At 48.3% G+C, this 25,076-nt stretch overlaps 1 long non-coding RNA gene across 1 annotated transcript in view; it reads right to left on the minus strand.

The window, feature by feature from the left end:
- Positions 1–774: 774 nt before the first annotated feature.
- The window catches only part of LOC125624479 (uncharacterized), a 41,752-nt gene continuing 17,450 nt past the window's right edge, over positions 775–25,076 (minus strand). Inside the window, exons 2-3 of the long non-coding RNA XR_007353318.2 lie at positions 2,291–2,481; positions 775–1,030 (exon numbers count right to left, since the gene is read on the minus strand). This is a non-coding gene — a long non-coding RNA (uncharacterized LOC125624479). The remainder of the gene's footprint in view (positions 1,031–2,290; positions 2,482–25,076) is intronic.

Genomic DNA, 25,076 nt, shown 5'->3' on the forward strand with positions numbered 1-25,076 from the left:
CCAGGCAGTTGGCTTGGGGCTGCAAAGAAGACTGGGAAGCACGGTGAAGTCAAGGGGTTGGGCTGGGCAGAGAGCTGCAGGGTTTCCACGTCAGCCCAGCGAGCATCCTGGAGGCTGTAGCCCCAGCCCCTCCGGCTTTGTGCTGACCCTGCTCCACCCAGCGGATCTTTGGGGGGATTCCCCCTCCCAGGGAGCAGGGGAACGTAGGGCGCAGGGTTATCATGTGTGTTGTGCAATAAAGGGACCCCTGTTAGTGCAGTGCCAGATGCTGGGCCCTGTTCTCCGTGGGACTCCCGGGGAGGTGGGTTCAGCCTCTCACAGGATGGGCTGCCATGCATTGCCACTCTGGTGCTTTCCGCATCTTTGGTATCAGTGCAGACAGATTGCATGCACCGTCTTTCTTTCTCCCCCCAGCTCCCTGCCTTCCTTTCATCCTCAAAAACGAGCCTCAGCCACATTCACCTGCTACCTGAGTCCTGCCAATTAAGCCTTTCCCGGCAGCTACCGACCAGTGATCAGACTGTCTAGAGAAAGATGAAATGCATCTCGATGAGACTGTGTGGGGGACGCGTGTCTCCCAGTAATGGGGCTGGGTGAACTGTCTGCCTGTCCATCTGCAGCCTTTTTGGAGGCCGTGATGCTGTCAGCCTGGTACAGACAGCCGCGTGCGAGGGGCTTGCTCCATCTCTATTCTCCCTAGGCCAGAGGGGATTTTTGGGGCGGTTAATTTGTTTTCAGATGAGAAATCACATTAACATGGAAACTACAATGCTGTTGCCATGGAGACCACAAGTGCCTTTATTAAGAGAAATTAGTTTGGATCCAGTTGTCAGGCGTATCTTAATAAATAACCCCTTCACGCTGTGTAAATAAATATTACCGTCTATTGTCTGCACGGAGAGAGAGAGACGTTCTTTCCATGGGGTGGAGGGATCCCACTGAAGTCAGTGAGGAAGGAGAGCTCTCAGCACCATGCAGGATCAGCCCATCAGAGACAAGAAGGTTCAGATTTGTTTTCCGGATTCTTATCCTGTGTAGTTTATTTGGAGGCCAACAAACAATTGAGACTGAAGCAAAACAAACCAACCCTGATTTCTCTGAGCAAGGAACTACAGATTTAGGATGGAGGGAATCCTGGGGGCGGGCTGGGACTGATGTAACAGGGGATTGGATGCCAATGGAGTCTTTCACCTCTAGCTTGCAGTCTGCCTCAGGGCCATAGTCATCACCAAACATTCCCATGCAATGGCTGTTTGGCCTGCAGACTCCGATGCCCGCCCACCTTCTTCGGCTGCAGACCCCCCACTCGCCCCCGGGGCTTCAGCCAGAACTGCAGCTTCAAAGCACTGGCTACATGGCTATTTTTAGAGAGCTGGTGCTGTCGACCCGGGCTGGGAGGTTCACTCCTGCAGGCTCCAAAATACGGTGTAGACGTACCCTAAGTGACTTCACAGCCAGATTCTCAGAGGCATTTAGACTGGAAAAATCCCACTAGGTGCCTAAATATAAAAATCTGGCCCTGCCTAAATCCCATTTTCAACAGGAATTTAGGCTGTTAGGGGGCCAAGTCCCCCTGTATCTCAATGAGACTAAGGCCATGTCTATATTACAGATGCTACAGCTACATCCCTGCAGCGATTGCACTCTGGCCCTGCAGTGTAGACCCTTGCTACAGTGATGGAAGGGGGTTTTCCATCAACATCGTTAAAACACCACCCTGCGCGGCAGTAGCTAGGTCAATGGAAGAATTCCTTCTGACCACGTAGCTGCATCTAAGCTGGGGGTTAGGTTGGCTTAACTACGGGGTTATGGTGTGGATTTTTCACACCCCTGAGTGATGTAGCTGTGTCGAGCTAAATTTTAATTACGGACCAGGCCTTAGGCTCCTAAGAGGGAGATTTTCAAAGGTATTTAGGTGCCTAAAGAGGCAGATAGGCACTGAGTGGGATTTTCCAAAGCTGCTTAGGTTCTTTCTAAAATCCCAGCTACAGATGCCTAAATATCTTTGAGGATCTGGCCCTAAGTCACTTTGTAAATGGGACTTAGGCCTGGTCTACACTTAAAAATTAGATCAACCAAGCTACCTTGCTCAGGGATGAGAAAAATTTGGCACTCTGAGTGCTGTAGTTCGGTTGATCGAACCCCTGTAGATGCAGCCAGGTCAATGAAGGAATTCGTCTGTGGCCCTAGCTTCCGCCTCTCGGAGAGAAGGATTAACTACGTCGCCCGGAAAACCCCTTTTGGCTGTGCCACTGTAGCATAGTCATTTAGGTGCTTTTGAAAATGTTACCTATTATCTTCTTTAGAGAGGGATTTTCATGCTGACTGCAGCAAGCTCAAGCTGACGGATCGTTTCTTCTTCCCCCTCCCCCACGAAATGCAGCGGGTCGATATTTTCCCAGTACATTCTTTGCAATGATGGCAGAGTCGTTTTAATGACGGTTTCCCCATTCCCAGCTCAACTCTCCGGGCTGCTCCTTCCTGCAGAGAAGTTGTAATCCTCAGTTTAGAACCCCACCGCCTGTCCTGCTAGGGAAGGGGCTGGGACGAAATGGAGTCAGCTTGTTAATGACCTCGCTGCAGGGGCACAAGCTATTATTTCCCGATTTATGTCCTTATTTATTAATGTATTTATTAAGCACCAGCTGTGTGCTTAATAAATAAATAAAGACTGGAGCATGTGGGGGGAGGGGAGACTGGGCTGGGAGGAAGCCCATGGAGCTTTGGTAATTAGCAAACAGGGTGTAATGAATCTATGACTTCTAGCTTGTCACTGGAGCTGAACAAATAATAGGTAACAAATAACTGGTTTGATGGATTTCCCCAACCACGTTTGTTTTCAAATCAATCCAGTTTACTAGAATTTTTTGTTTTAATATTTAGAATGTGCACTCTTCTGTTCAGTGGTGAGTGGCCAGAGACATTGTCATGGGGTACTGCCTGTGCGTCCCACTGGGACCAATCTAACTCTTATGTTTGCATTTCTAGTGCATGGCCGCAGAGGACACAGAGCACTCACTGTGTCTGGGCCCCAAATGGGTTTGTGTAACTCTTATGATCACATTCCCAGTGCAAATGCTTGTGGAAAGCTAATTTAAAATTTGCTTTCCACGAGTATCAGAGCTTAAAATCCATCTCTGTGAGCATTCATGCATGAAAACTCAATCAGGGGGATCTTGGCAGGAAGAGAACACAATGGGGCATGAATACAAAGGCAGATTTGTGCCAAAATGTGAAGAAATATCAGATGGGAAAGACTTGTCCTATTTGCTTTGGCCACTTAGAATTACACTGCAACTGCCATGATAGAACCCAGATCTTCTGCTTCAAAAGCATAGACTGTTACTATGTCAGCTGAAGGAGTATCTCCATCCACTGGTAGCAATACAGGGCTGATGACACACAGTTGAGCAGGTCTGATTCCATCCAGCAGGGGGCAGTGGGACAGACAGACAGACATGCATACACACACAGTAGTAAGGCCTGAGATAAGAACAACTTCTTGGTGTAAGTGGATTTGCCTTCGACTTGATATATTCTAATGCTTGCTCCAAAACATCAGCTTTTCTTTAAAAGATTTAAGTCTCAACCAGTCTCTCAGCATGGTTTCATATGAAGAAATGTTTCACATGTGCCCTTGTAAAGCTAAATGTCGGAGGGAACAGGACCACTGGGGGCCAGATTCTCAGCTGGAGTAAACCTGTGTAGAACTATCACAGCCAAGGAAGCTGCACTGATTTACAGTAGCTGAAGATCTGGCTCTGTAATGTTTGATAGGGTACAAGGGGCACCTTGCAACTAGCATAAAAATGAGACAGGTTCCTTTAGCTTACTTGGTAATGCCACTTAACAAACCTAGAAGTAATTACCATGCAGACTGTCCTTTGCTCTGGGCCCTGGATAACAATTGTACCAGGGGATGGGTCTGAGTACTGCTATAGGATAGGGTGACTACCTGTCTGATGTTTTAAAGCAAGTCCCTTATTTGGTGCCTAACCTCTTGCAAATGGTATCGTAACATTTGCTACTAAGAAGCAATTTGATCTGATAAAATCTGGCCACGTCACTAGTGATCTTATTACCAATCTGAGACACCTTAAAGGAGGCTGGTCAGGGAGCTGAATCTGCCAGCTGAGATGGAATTCATTGGCTTCCCAAACCCAAAGACCACTGCTGTGGGAGTGGGAGACCACAAAACTGAGTTTGTGATCTCTGAAGAGAGAAAAACAAATGGGCCAAGCTTCGTCCCCCTCCTGTGCTGTCTGGGTTCCTGCTCTCCTTGGGCCAAGCCAGTGGAGAAGAGCTGGCTGGGAATTTTCCATCAGAAGGCTTTTCCGACAGAAAATGCACCTTGGGCGAGACTGACATTTTCTGCAGGAAAATTTCAGTTGTGCCAGAAAATTTTGATTTTTCCACTGAGAAAATCTAAACAAAAGCTCAAGGTCCCCAGCAGCCCTCCTGGTGGGGCTCCCCCAGGCTTCTCAGCCCACTACTTCCGCAGCAGCCCATTTGGGAGCTGCCACGCAGCCAGGGGTCCTGGGGTTTCCAGGCTCCTTGGGTCCCTGGAAGCCTGGGAAGTCAGTGAGCCTGGAATTGGAACAGAAAAGAAATCTGAAATATCAGAATTTCCCCCAAAAGGGAATTCCAAGTTTCAACCAGCTCTGCTATGAGACTTTGTTTCAAGCCCATCCCGTCTCTTTGACTGTGAATGGACCTGAGCCAAACGCTGGCTGCACTGGTTTGTCCGTAACTCAAGGTCTCTGCGTAGCTCCTGGATTATCAAATGTTGAGGGAGGGAAGGAGCCGGTCAATGAGAGCTGTGAGGTTTGCACAAGGTGTCCAGTCTATTTTCAGTGGAATGGGCCAGATCCTGCAGTGAATTGGGTTGGATCGGTGCAACTGAGAAGAGAACAAGCGTGTGTTATCTTTATGTCCAGAGAGGGAGCCAGGGCAAGGTCATTGCTCACCCCACAGCTCAGATCTGTAACTCAAGGACCCAGACTGCTCCCAGCTTCACTTAGAGACATGGAGGCAGCTGGACTGGAGGTGGGGATTCACCCCAGTCCATTGGGCTAGGGGGAAACATTCACTCTGTTTCATGCAGAGATTATGGTAGAATGGGTTAGATGGAAATGAACTCAATCCAGGTAGGAAGGGGGCTGACTGGGAAGAATTTCCCCTGGGCTTATGCAGGGTTAGGAGGAGAAGGGGAAGGAGTTAAATCCATGCAGAGCTGGTGGGTGGGTGGCCTGCAAATTTACACAGGGAAGGGAATGAATCCTAAGGAGTGGAATGCAGAGGCAGGAGATGCGTTTTAACACCCTCAGTGGCCAGAAAAATATCATTGCTGTGTTCTCTGTGCTTTAAGAGCAGCACACTGGGCCCTGCCAGCTGTGGCTGGTCTTTCTCTGTCCTAGTTACTGGTCTCATTAGTCTTGGCAGAATATTTAATGCTAGAGATTTTTCTGCAAAGGTTTCTCCCCGGCGTTTTAGTGGGATGCGTCTGCAATAGCAATTACCACATTGCAGGCTTTTCATCCCTGCCCTGTGAATGATGCAGTGTGGAAGAGACAAAGGAAATTAGAATAATTAAACCTGCACCGTCTGCCTGAATCAAAGGGATGCTGCTTGCTGTCAGGGCGCTAAAGTGGATGCCCAAAAAGGACAGCCAGCTTGTGCTAGGGAGGGGCTGGAGAGTGGCACCAGCTGCTGCTATGTGTGTTAAAAGCACAGAATGGTTTCTCCAGCGGAGGGAAAGGCAGCCAGGGGCAGCAACAGGTTCCCTCTGCAGTGCCTTCCAGGATGGGCCACGCAAAGGGATTTCACAAACGGTCCCATCCATGACTTAGAGAGACCCTTTCTGGCGACATTAGTGAATCTGGGAGCTAAGGAGCCAGCAGGAGCAACAGCGAAGAATCCCCTTTACATGCATTACACCCAGGTTCCGTCTCCTCACAGCCACTGGCGGTGTGGCAAAATACAATGGGTTGAATTCAGCCTTGTGTAACTTCAGGGATGTACACGCTGCAGCAGGAGGGGTCATTTCCGGCTCAAAGAGGCACAGTGGTGTGGTCTTACTGTGTCTTTAAGAGGCTGATCAGACTCTCCAGCGTGTGGGAGCTGACAGTGGGAGGAGGTGGATGGGTTTAGGGTAGACAGAGATTGACTGGAGTTAAGATGTTCTGTCTAGATGTTAACTATGTATCTGATGAAGACTGTTGTTAAGTTACTGACAATGAATAGTTATTAAGACCAATGGATTACTCAAATATAAAACAATGCGACACACACAAGCTCAGACAGAAGTATAGCCGCAGCTGTGTGTGTGGCTAGTTGCCCCCAGTACGATCCCGTCCAAGACCCTAGGTCTGCACCACCATGGCTACACTTCTGTATTTGGTGTGCGAGCTCCATCAGGTGTCTCCTCGAGCTGGGAATTCTACCTCCAGCTCCCACATGTTAGTGAACTCAGTATCTGAACAGTGCCCAGTGGTAAGAGCTGCACAAAAGAAGCCAGCTGCAGTCTGCAACAACCAGAGCTTTTGGTCCTACAAAATCGGCAGCTACGCTGAAGATTCATGAGCACCCTCTACTGTGGATCTACTAAAGAACCCTCTAGAGACAGAGAGCATTCCTGTAACACCGAGGACTCCCAGGCTATAAAACCCAACCACTGCAGTTATGCAAAGCACAATCAGGAGCAGTGCTGAAGGAAGCCAGCCAGAACGGTGGGCGGATAATGCAGGGCCGGGGGTTGGGGGGGGAGGAGGGAGTATAAAAACCTCCAGAGAGCAGAGAAGTCTTGAAAGCAATGACATGCGCTGAGCTCTCTGCACAGTGATGTCAAAGAAAACACAGCCTGGCATAGGGGGAGGCTGCTGTACGCTCCTGGTTAAGCACAGGCATTCCCAGTCCTGAGGCAGCAGCATGCTGAAAACATGCCCTTTAGCAAGAGCAGTATTTAGCGTGTCCAGAGTCGGCCACAGTGCCGCGCAGAAGGCAGGTCTGCTGAAAAGTAAGTGTCCCTGCCCTGAAGAGCTCACAGCCCAGATGCATGAGCGGGGACAATTCAGAGGAGGTCAAAGACAGGCTGGAGTCTGGTCTTATGCAGCAGCCTGAATGAGCCTTTGCTAGCTTTTTAAAGCTGCAGGTGAGGAATCCCATCCAGCTCCCACTAACGTCAGTGCAAAGATTCCCATTGCCTGCCGGGGAAAGCCAATGTGGCCTTTGGTGGCTGTTCATTGGGAAGCTGTTCTGAGCTCACAGGGTAGCCCGAGAGAAGGCATGAAGTCTGAAACGGGCAAAGGTGCCTCAGGAGCTGCCAGCGATGTAGGAGGAGAACAGAGCAGTGGTGTAGACAAGGGCAGAGGCTCAGCTGCTTGAACTTATTGTGGAAGGAGCAGAGAGGCTCTATAGTGCACTCTCTAGAATGCTGTGTTGCCCTCTGTAACGTCCTGGGGGCATCCTCTCCAGCTCCCGGGCCAGAACTATGGAAAACCAGAGAGCCCACCCCAGATTTTACTCTGAGCCTCGTGGATGCTGGACCTAGGACTTTGGAAGATTAGCGAGTGCTGTTTGACTACCCATGCAGTGCGAACATGGCCAGTAGAGCTCATCATTGTGTCCTTCACCATCTTGTCTCAGTGCTTTGATGTAAGCACTGAGACAAGAAACATGAGTTACCGTCCTATCTCCAGTTCCATCAGAGTCCGGCAGATGGCTACCAGTCAGCATGGGAACCAAGCCCCCTGTGGGCTTGACTGAATTTTTGGAGTGGGCAGGTGATGGGTAAACTCCTGAGAAGTTCAGTTGCGGTCCGAAAAACACCAAGAAGTTTGCATACTCATCTGAGCTAACCAAAAGTGATGCTGCAAAACTGAGCTCACGAGAACCGCTTCTTTCATGGTCCTCTGGCATGTCTGGTTCTAGTTGCAATGAGAACTCAAAAGACCAGAGACCCCATGGAAAGCCTGGAAGTAGGGGCTGACATAGAGGATTGAACAAGAAATAAAGGAAAGAAATAAAAAAAGGGCTGAACAATGGCCTTCCAAACTGCAACACCATGACCAAGAAACAATTCAGGGACTGATCGCAGAAACCAAAAGCCAGCAACTAACTCCGTGCCTGCAGCAGGCAGGTGCTGGGCATTAGAATAGAGACAACTAAGGGGACAAGTTTCAGGGGGTATGTGATTCCTAAGCATAGAACGAAAGATGGAGGCAACATCTTAGAATGTAAGATTCAGGAAAGGAGAAGGGTTTGAAGATGTTCCTGTGACCTACAGCATCTTAATGCAGAGGACAAGTCATGTGTGGAATTAGGACTGGGTTGAATTATGCACTGAGAATAACATTCCTTGTGTCCTCAGCCCCCTCCCCCCCGTTTCTGTTTGTGACTCAATCCAATTTGTCTTTGAATTTATTATTATTGTTATTATTGTAGTTGTATTCCAGAAGAGCCGATAGGTCCCAGTCAGGATATGGCCCCCTTTGTGCTAGGCACTGCACAAACTGCGTAAAAGATAATCCATGACCAAAAGAGCTCATTCACTGGCCAGTTTGGACAAACCATTTCCAGCCTATTGGCCATTTGCAAAGTTTTTACTTCATCTATTCACTACTTGGGGTGTGTTACCTAAGTCACGTGGTACTGAGTCTGCCCTCTCATTGGATGACAAAGTTCTTACATTAGAGTGATGACTAGCCAATGGCAAATGGCAATGGAGACACTGCCTAGTTTGGATTTTCAGACCAATAATAATTTGCACTCAAATTCATGAGACTTTGGTGATTTGTGAATGTTTCAGCAATGCCCAGGGGTCGTTAGAAAGCAGCAGAATAACTAATAATACAACCCCACAGATCATGCTGCACTGAGCTTGGCAAGTTAGTCTCAACACCAGTCCAGGTTTCTCATAGTAATCCCCCAGCTCTGTTCTTCTGGAATGTTTTGTAGAGGTAGTAGGAGAAGCAGCAGCTGAGAACATATTCCCCAAATGCACCAGATGGGCTTTCAGAGGCAGAGAGATTAGAGGAGAAAATCAAGGGAGATTCTGGTTTGCAAAATCTCCTGAACTGGATTTTGCTTTTGCAAAATAAGTTGCTTGTGTAACGCCGACAGATCGTGGTCGTCGGTGGGCAGGATCGAACCTGGAGCTTAGTGCATGAGCCTCTACCGCCTGAGTTAAAAGCTAAGGCTGCAGAGCGCGTGCTCACGTGCACACACACACACGCACACACACACACAGTATGGGTTACACTTGGATCTGGGATCCCATATTCAGGGGTGCAGCTAAATGATTCTGGCTCAGGCCCCAACAACTGGCATGAGGCTGAACCCAGATGTGCCTGTTTACATTCAAACCAACAGCATGCTCTAGTAACACAGAGAAAGGGAAATGATAAAAACAATGCCAAGATGGCTGAAGTGAGGTTTTACATTTCTAATTGGTCCCTTTGGGAAGGCTTTTGCAATCTCCTTGCCATCACTTCAGTGACAGGGCCAGATCCGACACTGCCTCCCGGGTAGCAGGACGCGTCTCAGAAGCCCAGATCTCAGGGCCACTCAAGCAAAATACCTTGCACACTTGTTTTACAAGCCCCACTCCCTCTCTCACGCTCTCATCTTTTCATCCATGCAGCTTTGTTCTCTGGCGTTTGATGGCTGGCGATCACTGTGTGTGCTGAAATGTGAGGAAATGAGAGAGACCTTGAGCAGCCCGAACAGCTTCCCATCAGATAATGAATAGCTCCGCTACAAGGGGTGCCATGCATCCTGGGGGTCTGTCCCAGCTACCAGGACCTCTCGGGTCTGTAAACCTTGACTGGAAATCTCCCCAGAGTGAGCATTTAGGCTGGAGGATCATGGTGGTTGGATGCTGTCACTCCCCACCCCCTCTGGAGGGAGGAAGCACAGAGGCAGCAAAGGAAAATAATTATAGCATTTTCAAACATTCACCTAACCTATTGAAACCACGAAAATGGCTCATTTTGTGGTCACTTTGGTCTTGATCCAAAGCCAATTGAAGTCAATGGGAAGGCTCCTGTGGCCTTTGGTTCAGACCCTTTGAGTTTCAGAATCAAGACTGAGCCTGGTCTAATCAGTTCCAAACTGGTTTGTCCATCTCAAGCCCCGTTTGTCCAAACCACTGGGCCTTGCGGTTAAACCAGAAGTGGCTTGAGTTTAACCCAGGGTCTCTAAACAACCTCTGGAGTGGATCATGTAGCCCAATGGCATGGGGTCACCACACTGTTATTAGTACCAGTGGAGGCCCGAGGAGACCCAGTCACAGACCAGGATTCTGTTGTGTGTGAGGCTGTACACACACAGAACAGACAGACAATCCCTGCCCCGAGACCTTACACATTAGAGATCATTCCCTAAAATACAAGGATAACCATAAGGGATAACCTGTGGGAAATGCATGAGAGGCTACAGCTGAACTGACTATTCACACACCATGAACTGCAGTGGTTCATGATGCAAGAAATCTAGCACATACAGCAAGTACTTCTTCTCCCCTGCCTCTAATTGTGTGACGATTTCTCAAACTTTTCCAGCAGCTCCCATTTTCTCAGAGAGATTGCCTATAAACATGCCTCCTGTGGACCATCCCACTTCCATTAATGATCCTATCACATCCTGGTGGCAAGCAATGCCGTTACTTGTAGGAAAGTCATTACTATATTTTTGCTGCCTATGAATACACTTTAGAAGCTGGGAATAAGGAGGAAGAACCAGTACCATGTCACCTGTCTGCAGGCTCCTACAGACCACCAAAGAGCTACAGGCCACAGCTGGGAAGCTATTGGCTTACAGAGATTTTTCTCTACCCAGGAGGGCAGGGGTGTGTGTGTGTGAGAAAACCTGGATTTGTGCTGGAAATGGCCCAACTTGATTATCATACACATTGTAAGGAGAGTGATCACTTTAGATAAGCTATTACCAGCAGGAGAGTGGGGTGGGAGGAGGTATTTTTTCATGCTTTGTGTGTATATAAAAAGATCTTCTACACTTTCCGCAGTATGCATCCGATGAAGTGAGCTGTAGCTCACGAAAGCTTATGCACAAATAAATTGGTTAGTCTCTAAGGTGCCACAAGTCCTCCTTTTCTTTTGCGAATACAGACTAACACGGCTGCTACTCTGAAACCAGAGATTTTTCTGTTTCTGATGCAAACACTTGGGAGAGGGTGTCTACGCTGCAATCAGAGGTGTGACTGCAGCAGGTGTAGACAGATCCAAGCGAGCTTTGATCTAGCTAGCTCCAATCACAATGGCAGCAGGGGCTGTACCAACCCACCCAGGATCCTGGGTACATACTTGAGCGACTAGCCTGTGCTGTTGCGGTTTCACTGCTCTTGTTATTGGAACTCGCTAGATCGAAACTAGCCCCTGTATGCCTATGAGTGCTGAAGTCACACCTCTGATTACAGTTTAGATGTGCCTTGGGTGTGAACTAAGCTACCAGGCAGTATAGCTGGTTTCAAATGATGCTTATCAGGGCAAGTGAGACATTGCTCTTAAAAGAGCTTTGCAGTGTCGGTCTGAGCCCCTGCGCAGAGAGATGGAGAGAAGGACGCTGGAGTACAAAAGGCGAGAAAGCAGATATGGAGGGAGGGAGAAAAAAAGAGGGGAGGAGGAGGATGAAAAAGGCACTGATGAAATCTTAGCTGAAATGGGAGTTTTGCCATTGACCTCAATGGGGTCAGGATTTCACCCAGAGAGAAGGAAAGAGGTGGGGGAAGGGAGCCGGAGGGAGAAGGAGCATCTTGCTGACCAATGCTTTCTCCCAGACTCGCCCCGCAGCTCCAACAACCTGCTCTGTGCTAGGGGCTCTGAATTACTCACTGAGGCTTTTGGGTGGGCAGTGAGCCAGGATTACAATTCAACTGCCTCCAGATCCCGAAGAGAAAAAACACCTCAAACCACACTTGGTAATTCTGTTAGCAGTTTCTGCTCCGCCTCCTGCTGTTGCCTCGGTACCAATAATGATGCTATTAACAGTGGTAAAGTATGTATATCAAGAGACCTTAAGGGCTGGGGAGAGGGCTGAATAAGTTTTTTATAGCAGTTAAGTTATCTGGGAATATTACACTCCCTCCTACTTTGCATATGCTACTAATGCCCCTGAGTGATTCTTCTCACTGGCTCGTACTATCTGTCGATTCTCCCCAACATGGGTAGAGGTCCAAAGAAAAAGGGCATCAGAAGCAGTAACATTTGGGACACAGTTAAGGTTGTTGAAGCTCAATATCCTGATCCCCAACAGTGGCTACATTTGGAACCCCATAAACTGGATACACAAGGGAATTAGTTACTTGGGAAGTTCGGTGTCCTGTTAATTGATGTTACAGGTGATGAAGGGCAATAATATTTTAAAGATGGAGTTGAACGTTTCACTGGGCTAAAGCTTGGCTCACAAAATACCTGCTTGAGAGATTTTATTTTTTCCATAAGAATCTCTTCTGCCCTTTCACATATTGCAATAATATCGATAGACAGATTATAGGCAGAGCTGGTAGCATGTGTGCACACAACCACCTACTATGCTTACTTGTTCTAAAGGCCTCTGTCCTCTCCTGTTACCTGAAAAGTTTTTTAATAACAAACTTTTCATTTTCTTCCTTTGCTCCAGTGAAATCGCCCCCACATCTTAATTAAATCTGAGCTTGGGAGAGCAGCTCAGTTCACAACAATCCACCCTTCCTTCTCCTTCTGCCGGTGGCTGTGTGTGTGTCACTCTCCTCCTGAAGCACAATAATGGAGTAACAGCGGAGCTACAATTGCTGATGATGCAGCAGCCTGAGTGGCTTTTCACCCACTGCACAGTGCTAGGCTGCTCTCTCCCAGTGCTCACTTGTCAGGTTTGTTGAACAGGACTGGGAGAAAGGGCCAGGTCAGGTCAGGTCATGGCTTGTCCCCAGCCCGTGAAGGACACCTGGTTGCAGTCAGACTCACTTATTTTCCAAACAGAGGCAAAACCAACAGAGTCCCTCAGAGCACCCTGGGCTATAGCTCCCAGGGGATGCTTCCTTTTGACTCTCTGTCCCTCCTGCTTCAGGGCCTATTGCAGGATTCTTCCTTGCTCTTTTAACTGAGCACCAGCTCTCAGAGCTTTCTCCCTAAAAGCCCTTCTCCCCTAGTTCCCTCACTGCCTCGCCTCGCCTCGCCATGGGATTTATCAGCCTTTTCCCCCAGACACTCCTTGCTGTTTTTGTTTCCCCTTACGGGCAATTGGGTTCTTTCCAGGACATGTTGCTGCCCCACCCCTTAAATGGCAAAACTGGGAACATCTGTTCTAGCATATGGGTGCTGGATCTGCTTCATTTAAAGGGGCCAGCCACCCCGTGACAGATCATTTAGCAGGGGAGGGGGAAGGTGCAGTGTACTGGATGACATGGGCTAGGAGTTTTCAGCTCAGGAGGGCAATGAGGTTTCAATGTGTCACTCCCAGGAGGTTCTGAGGTTTGAAAAAGTTCCCTTAATGTTCCCAGCTGTTTTTCCTTTGTGTGACTATCTCCTGTTTCCACCCAGGACCAAAAGCAGAAGGGTCAAAATACTGCCAGGCAAGCTCTTAGCATGGTATTTCTGGCCCACAAGCCCAGGAGTCTTGTGAGCAAACACGTTACCACAAGGCTTCCAGCCCCAGTTTTGAAGTCTGAAGAGCTACGGTTATTTCCAGTAAGCTCTGGCTGAGACTCTAACCAACTGAGTGCTTCTCTGAACTGAGCCACAAATCCTCTGAGGTTCTTCCCTCATTATTTTCAGGAACATGCACGTGGCAGTCCCAACCCCCAAAGTAGCAGGGAAGCGTTCCCAGTGAATGCTCAGTACGTGGATGAGTTTCACCTTATTCCTGTTGCCATAGCTACCACCCACGGCAATCTGGGCAGATAAAAATAAACAAACAAACCTGGACCACATGATCTAACACCTGAAAACAACGTGCGATTAGTCATGGCACCATATGCACAACTAGTTCTGATCCAGGTCTGGATTTAGAATCTGCTGCTGTTTCTGACTCAGCCTGGTGATCTGTGTTAGCTGGAGGGGGCTGTGTTCCCCCCCCCCCCCAGCTCTGTGTTTTCCATTTCTGAGCTAAACTCATAAAAATGAAAACAAATACACCAAGTCTCCCGAAGTGACTTGGGACCTTGAGGGTGTGAGCTGCATGGAAAGCAGATCCCGTCTCATAGACTCACAGACTTTAAGGTCAGAAGGGACCATTATGATCATCTAGTCTGACCTCCTGCATAACGCAGGCCATAGAATCTCACCCACCCAGTCCTGTAACAAACCCCTGACCTATGTCTGAGCTACTGAAGTCCTCAAATCATGGTTTAAAGACTTCAAGGCGCAGAAAATCCTCCAGCAAGTGACCTGTGCCCCACACTGCAGAGGAAGGCGAAAAACCCCCAGGGCCTCTTCCAATCTGCCCTGGAGGAAAATTCCTTCCTGACCCCAAATATGGTGATCAGCTAAACCCTGAGCATGTGGGCAAGATTCACCAGCCAGACACCCAGGAAGAATTCTCTGTGGTAACTCAGATCCCACCCTATCTAGTGTCCCATCACAAGCCATTGGGCATATTTACCGCTAATTGTCAAAGATCAATTAAATGCCAAAATTAGGCTATCCCATCATACCATCCCCTCCATAAACTTATCAAGCTTAGTCTTGAAGCCAGATATGTCTTTTGCCTCCACTGCTCCCCTTGGAAGGCTATTCCAGAACTTCACGCCTCTGATGGTTAGAAACCTTCGTATAATTTCAAGTCTAAACTTCCCAATGGCCAGTTTATATCTATTTGTTCTTGTGTCCACATTGGTACTGAGCTTAAATAATTCCTCTCCCTCTCCGGTATTTATCCCTCTGATATATTTATAGAGAACAATCATATCTCCTCTCAGCCTTCTTTTGGTTAGGCTAAACAAGCCAAGCTCCTTGAGTCTCCTTTCATAAGACAGGTTTTCCATTCCTCGGATCATCCTAGTAGCCCTTTTCTGTACCTGTTCCAGTTTGAATTCATCTTTCTTAAACATGGGACACCAGAACTGCACACAGTATTCCAGGTGAGGTTTCACCAGTGCCTTGTATAATGGTACTAACACCTCCTTATCTCTACTAGAAATACCTTGCCTGTTGCATCCCAAGGCCGCATTAGCTTTTTTCACGGCGATATCACATTGACAGCTCATAGTCTTCCTGTGATCAAACAATACTCCGAGGTCCTTCTCCTCCTCTGTTACTTCCAAGTGATGCGTCCCCAGCTTACAACAAAAATTCTTGTTATTCATTCCTAAATGCATGACCTTGCACGTTTCACTATTAAATTTCATCCTATTACTATTACTCCAGTTTACAAGGTCATCCAGATCTTCCAGTTTGATATCCTGGTCCCTCTCTGTATTGGCAATACCTCCCAGCTTTGTGTCATCCACAAACTTTATTAGCACACTCCCACTTTTTGTGCCAAGGTCAGTAATAAAAAGATTGAATAAGATTGGTCCCAAAACCGATCCCTGAGGAAGTCCACTAGTAACCTCCCTCCAGGCTGACAGTTCACCTTTCAGTATGACCAGCTGTAGTCTCCCCTTTAACCAGTTCCTTATACACATTTCAATTTTCATATTGATCCCCATCTTTTCCAATTGAGCTAATAATTCCCCATGTGGAATAACCATATCAAATGCCTTACTGAAATCAAGGTAAATTAGATTCACTGCCATTTCCTTTGTCTAAAAAATCTATTACCTTCTCAAAGGAGGAGATCAGGTTGGGTTGGCACAATCTACCTTTTGTAAAACCATGTTGTGTTTTGTCCTAATTACTATTGACTTCAATGTCCTTAACTACTTTCTCCTTCAAAAAATTTTCCAAGACCTTGCATATTAGAGATGTCAAACTAACAGGCCTGTTACCCGGATCACTTTTTTCCCCCTTTCTTAAAAACAGAAACTATGTTAGCAATTCTCCAGTCATACGGTACAACCCCTGAGTTTACAGATTCATTAAAAATTCTTGCTAATGGACTTGCAATTTCATGTGCCAATTCCTTTAATATTCTTGGATGAAGATTATCTGAGCCCCCCGATGTAGTCCCATTAAGCTGTTCAAGTCTGGCTTCTACCTCGGACGTGGTAATATCTACCTCCATATTCTCATTCCCATTTGTCATCCTACCATTATCCCTAAACTCCTCATTAGCCTCATTAAAGACTGAGGCAAAGTATTTGTTGAGATATTGGGCCATGCCTAAATTATCCTTAACCTCCACTCCATCCTCAGTGTTTAGCGGTCCCACTTCTTCTTTCTTTGTTTTCTTCTTATTTATTTGACTATAGAACCTTTTACTATTGGTTTTAATTTCCTTTGCAAGGCTTTTGGCCATTCTCACTTTATCCCTACATATTCTGACCTCAATAAGGTAGCTTTTCTTGCTGATCCCTCCGTCTGCTGACCCTGCTTGGGAAAGTGATCTGTTATGGTGGCTTTGCCTCTGTCACATACAGCATCAGCTCTTCAGCTGGTCCGAATCGCCGTAGAAGCCAGTCGCAGCCAGGTTAAGTGGTTTGCCTGTGGCCATACAGAGGAGGTAGTGTCAGAGCCAGGATTAGAACCAGATAGTTCCTGGGGGTCCAAGATGCTCTGTTTAGGCCATTAGACTCATTAATTATTATTTGTATTACAGGAGTGACAAAAGGCTCCAATTGAGATCGGGACCCTGCTGTGGTGGGGGTGGTCCCTGCCCTAATAGAGAAGGCAGGCAAAGAGTGGGAGGGAGACAGCGATACAGAGCACTAGCAGACTGTTTAGAATGCTGGCTTGCAAACATCGTGTTCGCTCCAGTCTGCTCTCGCTGGGGTTGGAAATCCTTCATGACCTCCCAACGGAATCTACAGTAATATATTTCCTGAGGTCCTTTCTTTCAGAATCTATGTCAGAGGAGGGTCCCTATTATGTTGCTACTGGTGCATACTCTGGTCTCTCACTCTGCAAGCTTCCCAGCTGTCTGGGTGCACCACCAGGGGTCTTCAGGGTATAATATGCAGCTCAGTGAAAACTTTTACAAGGCTGTGTGCCTTCCTTTAGCCAGCACCAGACTAGAGCACACGTGCCACTGTGTTGTGGTATGATGTTACAGCTCATTTGCCTCTCCAGCGCATCATCAAGGATCTACAACCTATCCTAAAGGATGATCCCTCACTCTCACAGACCTTGGGAGACAGGCCATTCCTCGCTTACAGACAGCCCCCAACCTGAAGCAAATATGCACCAGAAACTACACACCACACAACAAAAACACCAACCCAGGAACCAAACCCTGCAACAAACCCCGGTGCCAACTCTGTCCACATATCTATTCAAGGGACACCATCATATGACCTAACCATACCAGCCACACCATCAGGGGGCTTGTTCACCTGCACATCTACCAATGTGATATATGCCATCATGTGCCAGCAATGCCCCTCTGCCATGTACATTGGCCAAACCAGACAGTCTCTACGCAAAAGAATAAAAGGACACAAATCTGACATCAGGAATTATAACATTCAAAAACCAGTCGGAGAACACTTCAATCTCCCTGGTCACTCAATAACAGACCTAAAAGTGGCAATTCTTCAATAAAAAGTTTCAAAAACAGACTCCAACATGAAATTGCAGAACTGGAATTAATTTGCAAACTGGACACCATCAAATTAGGCCTGACTGGGAGTGGTTGGGTCATTACAAATTTCCCCCATACTAATTTTCCCCTACTGTTACTCATACCTTCTTGTCAACTGTTTGAAATGGGTCACTCTCATTACCACTACAAAAGTGATTTTTCCTCCCTTGATATCCTACTGTTAATTGAATTGTCTCATTAGACTGACCTCCCACTTGGTAAGGCAACTCCCATCTTTTCATGTGCTGTGTATTTATACCTGCTACTGTATTTTCCACTCCATGCATCTGATGAAGTGGGTTCTAGCCCACAAAAGCTTATGCCCAAACAAATTTGTTAGTCTCTAAGGTGCCAGAAGGACTCCTCATTGTTTTTGCTGATACAGACTAACACGGCTACCACTCTGAAATCTGCAGGGATGGACATGCTTACAGAAAGGTTCTCACATGATTTGGTCCTATCCAACCCAGCAAAATGTGCCCCAACCCAGCAAAATGTGCACTTGAGAGGGGACCTCTTGGGTGGGGATTAGTGCTTACAGGGGGCCTCGGGTTGAGAGTTTAGCTGAAGGGCCTCTTGGGTGAGGATCCCTGCTGTAGGGAGGGCCCCGGAGCAGGTCATGAATCCAGAGCAAGGAAAGCTATGCACCCTTTCTGGAGTGACTCACCCAGCGAGGAAGAGAGTTTGTTTGGATACAATCCCAACCTTTCTTCCTTTGCTAGAACAGAACATTTCTGAGGTTTCAATTACCAGACAGCTTGCCATTCCACTCACGTTTGCAAAACAAGAATAAGCAGGAGAAGGAAGGGGGGATAATCAGACCTTCCTTTCAGTGAACGGCTGTCTTGGAGGGCTGATTTGTTTGTAACACGGATATGTTTGATTTAAAATAAATTGTATTTTGATAGGTTTGAATGGTGTTTTTTTTTCTCTTTCTCCTTTTGATCATTTAGACAGAGAGTTTCCTCATTTATTCTTGGCTTCCAGCAGCTGCTGCCTGGGCGAGCCCGTAGATGATCTCAAAGCAGCTGGATGGATCTATGAGCTTAATAAGCTGCACTTCCTCATAAATGGTTACCGTGGGAGGCTCTGACCTAAACTGCTAATTAACATTGGCACTAATCAGCCTGGTCCGCTCAGTTAATCCCCTGGCACCCCCCCACCTCCAGCCTCATTATACCTGTCTGTTGTCTCCCTGCCCCTCCCCCCAGCCATGGGCTCAGCTGCATGGCAGGATGCGGTTGAATAGAACAAACCGGGAATGCTTGTGTCATCATGGGGCTCCTGGCCATGGCACCAGGAGGGCAGCTCAAGACGAAAGGAGATGGGGTTGTGCAGCATTCTGTGGCTGAGAAACCTTAAAGACTTTGTGTAGGTACCACAAAAAACACCTACCAGGCACATGCACCCTCCAGCCACATGCCATGTGCTCTGTGGTCTCCACTCTCATTTCACAGTCAGTGGTCAGCTAGATTTCATTGCAGAAAATCCCACTGTGCTATGGGACGTGAGGGGGTGGAAGAATCTTCCAGGTTACCCCCATGGTCTCCTTTGTTCCTCCTCCTCTCCCTCTGTCTGGGATGGGGGGAGGCAGGTTGCCACAGCTCCCCCTGGGGTTCATTTGTTATCAGGAGGGGAGGTGGCTTGAGAGCAACATGAGACTGTCTTGTTCCAGGTGCCCACTGATCTGCAGCCAGAGCATTAACAGCTGCTTCCTGCCAGGTCAGTTCCACCACCCACTGGGGCCCTTCCAGAGGCCCATGGCCTGCTACCCTTGGGCTCCCAGCCCCAGCCCAAGAAGCAGTGATTTTTGAAAAAACACACTGCACACACATTAAATGCATTTGAAAGTTCCTAGTCAATCGCCTTCGAGTGTGCTGTCACTTTAAATGTGTGACCACAGACTGCCCCCCCCCACTCCTCCCGAAAAAAACTAACTACTTCCGGGAGCCAGCCCCCATTTTCTCCTCAGAAGAGGGAGTTCCCCGGCTACAAAAAGCGACATTTTTGGCTGGGAAAAGATGGGCTGAGCCTCACTGCCTTGTAATGAAATTGTCTGTTCCATCCAAAGGAGTTGGCCGAAGAGAGCCATCTGGGGGCAAAGATGAGAGACAGAGGCAGACTGCTGTGGGGATCGTGCAGAGACCCCCAGAGCCTCTTCCCCCTGCCGCACCGGGGAAGAGCGCCACTACATAACCCCTGTGGAGGGTGCAGCATACGCTCCCCTCTGGAGCTGCCCTGGCTTGAGCGGACCTGAAAGGGGCAAGGTATTTCCAAAAGTGGGGGAGCTTGTACCTTGGGGCAGCTAACAAAGAGCAGTCCCTGGGCTCAGGAGAGCGACTGTACTTTAAGGGACAGACTCCTGGCCCCTTCCTCTTGCGTGCACACATACCCACGCGATGACATGGCATTAGGTAGCTTCTTAGCACCCGATCACGCATGGAGAGTAATGACAAATGGATCGGTCCTCTGTGGCCCTGACTCGGGGGCCTGACATTTTTCATACACTTTGGCAAAGCTTGTCACACCACTCAGGTCTTATTGAATGGCATCTAGCCAGGCACAATGAGGCCTAAAGGCCTTTGCTGTCTTGGAGATCTAATTGGAGCAGAGTGATACTTGCTGGCATGATGTAATCATATTCTTTGGACGGTTTGCATCCCCAGCTCTGATATTTCAGACCAGGATAGCAGCACATATCTGTGGCCGGGAGTCTACCGGAATTGTCATAGATCTCCGAGGGACTACTGAAAGCAATCCGGGAGATTTGAATAGGCTGCTAAAAGTCTGATCGGTGGCTCAGCGGGCTTAAGGCAGGCTCCCTACCTGCCCTGGCTCCACAGGGTTCCCGGAAGCGGCCGGCATACCTGGTTCCTAGGTGCAGGGGTGGTCAGGGGGTCTCTGCACACCACCCCCGCCCCAAGCACCTTCTCTGCAGCTCCCATTGGCCATAAACCATGGCCAGTGGGTGCTGTGGGGACAGTGCCTGCAGGCAGGGGCAGCGCGTGGAGCCTCCTGGCTGCCCCCGAGCCTAGGAGATGGTTGCTTCCGGGAGCCCCCCAAGGTAAGCACCACCTGGCCAGAGCCCGCACCCCTCACCTCCTCCCTCACCCCAACCCCCTGCCCCAGTCCTGAGCCCCCTCCACACCCTAACTCCCTCCCAGAGCCTGCACCCCTCACCCTCTTCCACACCCCTGCCCCAGCCCTGAGCCCCCTCTGGCACCCAAACTCCCTCCCATACCCCCTCTTACACCCCAACCCCCTTCCCCAGCCCTGAGCCCCCTCCCGCACCCAAACTCCCTCCAGCAGTCTGCACCCCAAACCCCCGCCCCAGCCCAGAGCCCTCTCCTGCATCCCAAACCCCTCATCCCCAGCCCCACCCCAAAGCCTACACCCCGAGCCCGAGGGGAGCCCTCACCCCCTCCCGCACCCCAACCCCCTGCCCCAGCCCAGTGAAAGTGAGTGAGGGTGGGGGAGAGCGAGGGGGATGGAGTGAGCAGGGGCGGGGCCTTGGGGAAGGGGTGGGACAGGGGGTGGGGCGAGGGTGTTCTGGTTTGTGCGATTAGAAAGTTGGCAACCCTACTTTCACAACACCCTGCTGTGGTAGGCAAAGGTGTTATTCCCACTTTACAGAGGGGAAACAGAGAGCCTCGGGCCCAGCTCCACAAAGTCATTTAGACGCCTAACTTCAACTGAAATCAATAGAAATTGAGAGCCTAAATACCTGTGTGGATCTGGGTCTCAGTGACTTGACCAAAGTCACACAGGCTGTCTGTGGCCAAGCAAAGAATTAAACCCAGGTCTCCCACAGCACAGGCTAGCTCCCTATCCACCCAACCATCATCTGGCTGAGGTATCTGCACCCAGCAGTATTGAGACAAGTAAGAAAGGCAGATCTGACAATGACAAGCCACTACTGCAACCCACCCCCATCCCTTCCAAAAAAAAAAGATACTGAAGCCAGCAAGCCTGTCCCAGAACAATCAGATTCAATGAATGCTCTTGAGTTCTGAGTTCAGAGCGGGGCGCTAAATGCATTTGAAGTTATTTCATCCACAAACGCTCCTTCGCTTCCCTCCTCTGTTGCCAGCAAATACTGGAAATGAGCCTGTAATGATCTTTTCATAATTTTATTTCCACAAAAGCCTGCAGGGGAAGAAGCTGCAGTGCTGACCTCGTATGTTTCTCAGTCTATTATCTCAGAATAAATATAAAAGCGTGACTAACACCATCTCTTAAGGGGATGATAACACTTTGGGTGAGTGCAGCAGAAGACATCTCTGCCTTTCCTCTGGTCTTTCTTCTTTTCCCCTGCCTTTGTCTGGGGAACACCACTCTCTCTCAATGGAGAGATGCAAGACAAGACTCCTCAGATGACTCATACATTTCACAACAAAACTCCATGGAAGCGAAATGTTTATGTTCTAGAAAAGGAATCCCTAAGCCAGGCAGCAGCGGGATGAGTCAACGGCTAGGAATGAACCCCAACCGTTTTATGGGACATTTATTAATTAAAGGAGAAACGACCCTCTCTTCACCACATGGGCAGGATAGAGATGGGAGAATGAATTTTCTGACATTGCCAGAGCTTATCAGGACCATCCAAGACATTGACATCGGCAGGCAAATGAACTCATAATGCATCGAGGCATGGGACTCAGTTAATATTGGCTGAGTTGTTATCAGCTGTTGGTGAAGATTAATGCATCCTTTTTATTTTTTTTTGAGTTAATACGTTTTTCCTAATGATTATTCCTTTATTTTGTTAATCTCCGTGGATGCTTTAGCTGAGCGTTGGAAAGAAGGGGCTAGTGAAATGAAAAGCCGCAGACAGTGAGTGGACTGGGCTGGGAATTGTGGTTTAGGTCACTGAAAAATCTCCGAGATAGAAATTTTTGTGCATCTCAGTTTTTGGGAGCCCCACTTGGAACACCCAGTGTCTGATTTTATAGAGGTGCTGAGCATCCACAGATACCTTTGACTTGTGTGGAAAGAGTGGAAGGCAAAGCCACCCAAAAATTAGTGGCCACTTTTGAAAATGTTGGTCAGACCTTGTCTGTATGGCTGTTTCTTCATCTGTGAAATGGGGCTAATAATGATTGCCCACCTCTGAGATCCCTGGATGAAAAGCCCTAGGTGACTGCAAACGATTGTTTATTACTATTATTTTGTCCTGAAGAAATTCTGTTTCTTGTTGTTCACATGAGAACAAAGAATCTGAGTGATGATACAGTTGGAGGAATCAAGAACAACATCAAACCTGGGAAAGATAACTGGAGACAGAGGTCAATGTGGAAGACCTTCCCCTTGGGCCCTTCCATCACCAAGTGGGAATGAGAAGACATGTTGGAGACCAACCGCTGGCTGAACTGGAGATGCAGAAAGGAAAGTCTGCGATTCACAAAGCACTGACAGATCTCCGGGAATACTGGGTGGCTGGTTTGAAATGGTCTGCACTAAAGCAGCCAACCTTCCACATTCAAAAGTGGCAGGGCTCAGTAGGTGAGCTTTAAACCAGGTCAGGAGAGAACAGCAAGCCAGTTGGGAATAGCTGGGTTGTAACTGAGAAGGGAAATTGAAGAGCAGGATGAATTTCCTCACCATGAGACCTGTTAGAAAGTGGAGTAGGCTCCCAGGGGAAGTGGTGAAAGCCTCATCACTTGGGTTAGTTAAAACTGAACAAGACAAGCCGCTCACTATCCACCGTCAGGAGCAACCCTGCAGGCCCCCCCCCGGGGATTGGCAAGATGTTGCCATTTCACATTTCTGTTTGCCAAAGCCTGCCCTCATTTATACCCATTCAGCTGAGGCGAATGAGGCTGCAGGGGGCAGAACGGAGCACAGGGCTTAGCCTTCAGTGATTCTGTTGGTTAACTTAATTCCACATTTTGGTCGCGCCGTTTAAAGCGTTGTCATCGTAATGCAGGTTAACGAAATCCAGAAAGTGAATTGTTCCTTAAAGTCTTGGAGGGAGTGTGATTAGATCTATGGCAGCTTCATAATCCTCACTGGTTTCCATAGCGACGGGTTCAGTGCCAAATTGGCTGCAGGCCGCCTGGGGGATGAGGATGAAAGGCAGTTGGGGGGCGGGGGAGGGAGAACTGAATAAAGGGCTAGAAATGAAACATCAAGGAGGCATAAATAGATGGAATCTTTGGGCTGTGTCTGCACCTGGTCATGCAGCAAAATGATGATCTTTAGTAAGAATAATACTTTGCCTTTCATCAAGGGAGCCAAGGTGCCGTGCAAAGGCAGGTGCCCTCGGCCCCCCATTACAGAGGGGAAACTGAGGCACAGAGTGGTTCAAGTGGCTTCTGATTTTGAGTGCCTGATTTCAGACACTGCTCCCACTGACTTTGGAACCTCTGGAAAAAATTAGGCCCAGGATGCCTCCGACTGGACACCTGAAATCAGAGGCCGATTCTGAAAACGTTGACGGAAGTCTGTTGCCCCAGGTGATGCTGTGAGCCATTGGCAAAATGGGAATGAGAACCCAGGACTCCATGCACCCTGTGCCCTGCTCTAAGCACTAAAGCTCCCTGTTAGGAGTTATGCAAGAGAGTGAGCTGAGAAATTCAGATATTTCTATTTCTGATACAGCAGGGAGTGAACACTGTGTCCAGTCTGGGCCGTTGCACCCAGGCACCAGGGAGCAAGTGCACTGAGAGTGCACTGAGAGTCCACTATGGAACATGGCACCCAGATAGTAGTGTTATTTTCTATTTGTACAATGCATCTAACCAACAGGTTGCAATGAAAAACTCTGCCCTGCCCTAATGGACAGTGTCACACTGGCTGACCAGGCAGACTCTGCACTGGGACCCTGGAATTTAAGGTGAGAGTTGACTCAAAATCCTGTATCTCTAGTTAGGTGTTGGTGGAAATATGGCCGGGTTATTGGAATCTTTGATGCAGCCGGGGTAGACTTTGGTTCCTTTGGAAGAATATTTGTAAAAGGAGAACAGGGCTGGAGTCAGTGCAGGTGGTGGGGTGAGCAATCCATTTGACCCGTTTTCCAAAAAGGAAACTTTCCCTTCAGATAAGGGCTATCCCAGTTAACGTGTCTGGTGCTAATCCAAGTGCACAGCATGGCTATAAATGTGCTCCTCCACCACATGTGCTTGGCTTATCCTCACGCCCCATTCAAAGGAATGATCATTCTGTTGGGAACTCTCTTTCTCATTTGATCACTCCTTAGACTTGAAGATCATCTGATGCTTGTCAGCTTTTAGAATAATAGAATAGAATCATAGAAGTGCAGGGTTAGGGTTAGGGTTAGGGGGTCATCTAGTCCAATCCCCTGCTCAAAGCAGGACCAACCCCAACTAAATCATTCCAGCCAGGGCTTTGTCAAGCTGGGCCTTAAAAACCTCTAAGGATGGAGATTCCACCACCTCCCTAGG

Source organism: Caretta caretta, chromosome 18 (assembly GCF_965140235.1).
Source record: "Caretta caretta isolate rCarCar2 chromosome 18, rCarCar1.hap1, whole genome shotgun sequence".
In the NCBI taxonomy this organism is placed as follows: Eukaryota; Metazoa; Chordata; order Testudines; family Cheloniidae; genus Caretta; species Caretta caretta.